At 48.6% G+C, this 2,500-nt stretch overlaps 1 protein-coding gene across 2 annotated transcripts in view; it reads right to left on the reverse strand.

Moving 5' to 3' along the window:
• Window positions 1-2,500, reverse strand: part of slc8a1b (solute carrier family 8 member 1b) — a 93,264-nt gene that overhangs the window by 23,548 nt on the left and 67,216 nt on the right. The gene's annotated exons all lie outside the window — the stretch shown is intronic.

Consider the following 2,500-nt stretch of genomic DNA (forward strand, 5'->3'; position numbering starts at 1 on the left):
TAAGTCCAGCAGGAAATAGCATGCGTCGGCCATGCAAAACAGAGCAGAAGGAAAGACAGGAAATGACATCATCACAAGCCGTGTAGCCTGGTGGCCAGTCACAACTGGCCCTGCGTTCCTGAGCAACACGATCTAGATACCCCCCCCCCCACCCCCCCACACACACACACACACACACGCTCACTCACTCACTTACTGCAATTATTTTGCAATCACCCACATCACTCGAGTGGTCAGTGTGTTATGTAAGCAGCAGTCACAAGGCAGTGCTCAAGAGAGAGAAGAGAGAGAGAGGGAGAGAGGCAACGAGAGAGAGGAGGAAGAGAGAGAGAGGGTGGGAGAGAAAGAGAGAAGAGGGAAAAGAGATACTGTAAGTATTTCGAAAGACAGATCTAAGTGAGTAATGAGAAAGAGAGAGAGAGAGAGAGAGCGGGGAGATGGAGGACGGAAAACAAAGGAAGAATGTCACTAAAGGTGATGGACAGGAGAAGAGGGCTGATGAAAGGAGTGGAAAAAAGAAAGAGAAAGAGAGAGAGAGGGAGAGAGAGACCAGCATAGCAAATGGTAAGGAGGGGAGGAGAGTGGAGGAGAACAGAGGAGCAGAGAGTGGTAAGGAGGGGAGGAGAGAGGAGAACAGAGGAGGAGAGAGGAGAGGATGGAAAGAGCACATTCTGTGGCACTTCAGAGCTGAACCCAAGTGGTGGATTAATAAATACTTTTTTTTTCGTTACAAATGACAAATTCATGTTCTCTCCATCCTGGCGTCGCCATGGAAACGGACTGTTTGGCCAGTACACACGCACACTCACAGATTGTTTCCAGATCTGGGTGAGACTCCTTGAGTGGCACCCGCACTCCCTCCCTTTCTTCTCTTAAAGGCATGCTCACACACACACCCACACACACACCCAACCACCCACCTACCCACACACACACACACACACACACACACACACACACACACACACACACACACACAGAGTATGAATGTGGGTCAGGAGGTGCATGGGCTTTAGCAGTCCGCCTGAGACTTCATCAATGTTTAATGTAAAAGCTCTCTCTCCCACACACTCACTCACTTTCTCTCTCTCTCTCTCTCTCTCACACACACACACACACACACACACACACACACACACACACACACACACACACACACACACACACACACACACACACACACACACACACACACACACACACACACACACACACACAGTCATTGTGTCTAACTGACCAATGCTCAGTTCCATTTCCACAGTATGGCTGAATGTTCACTGAATCAGTCCATCTTACTAACGCAGAGGTCACCACAGCAGGAAACAACCCTAGTACAATTGTGACTGTGTACTGTAAGTCAGCATGTGTCTGTAGTGTGTGTGTGTGAGAGAGAGAGAGAGCACACCCAGAGTTCCTCCCTTAGTCTTATGTGAGGTCTCCTCTCTGTGTAGTTGGGGCTCACGTCACCAGATGCACTTCTCTGTCAGCTGTCATCTTCCATTCATATCCAAGACTCCTTTCCATGCCTCCCTCCCTCCCTCCCTCCCTCTCTATCTTTCTCTCTTTTCATTTGCTTTCTCATGCACACCATTTCTAGAAAAAGCAGATTTCTAGTCACGGTTGGAAGAAAATGTTACATTTCTTTGCAGAGAAAATGAGCAGAAAACAGGACGAGCATCTGTGTGTGTGTGTGTGTGTGTGTGTGTGTGTGTGTGTGTCTGTGTGGTTGTGTGAGAATGTGTTTGCAGCACAGAAATCCCTCGACGTTCTGTGGTGTTCAATTCACTCGGCTGGGTTTGACTAATGCAGATATCGGGCCCTGATACTTGCTGTGCTGTTAAATTAAATCTAGCTCAAGGTTCACATTTGAAATAGATGGCCTCTGGTTCACCTGAACCAGTGTGTGTGTACGTGTGTGTGTGTGTGTGTTTGTGTGTGTGTGTGTGTGTGTGTGCGTGTGTGTGCGTGTGTGTGTGTGTGTGTACGTGTATTTGTGTATGTTTGCGATTTGTGTTTGTGGGCAAACAGGCTGTGTGTGGGTGGATTTCACTTTCAGCCCAAACAAAAGGAAAGTGTGCATCCATGCGCAAGCTGGAGAGAAGTGTGTGTGGGTGGGCGGGCGGTGTTTATGTTGTGGTCGAAAAAGACAAAAGTGCCTTTAATCACCTAACAACAGCACACTCGCACCGACACAGGCAGCAATGCACACGCCACCACACTGAAAATGACTACGCACTGACACACACACACACACACACACACACACGCACGCACGCACACACACACACACGCACACACACACACTCATACATACACATGCAAATACACACATGCACACACACGTATATGCAAACACAAGCACACACACACACACACACACACACACACACACACACACACACACTGTGACACTACCTCCCTGATTTCCAGGCATATTGAAAGACTAAGGGCCGAGGCGGAGCTGCAGATGTGTAATGAGGGCCGGGCTCTTTAACGAGAG

The sequence above is a fragment of the Sardina pilchardus genome, chromosome 18 (assembly GCF_963854185.1).
Source record: "Sardina pilchardus chromosome 18, fSarPil1.1, whole genome shotgun sequence".
NCBI classification, from domain to species: Eukaryota; Metazoa; Chordata; class Actinopteri; order Clupeiformes; family Clupeidae; genus Sardina; species Sardina pilchardus.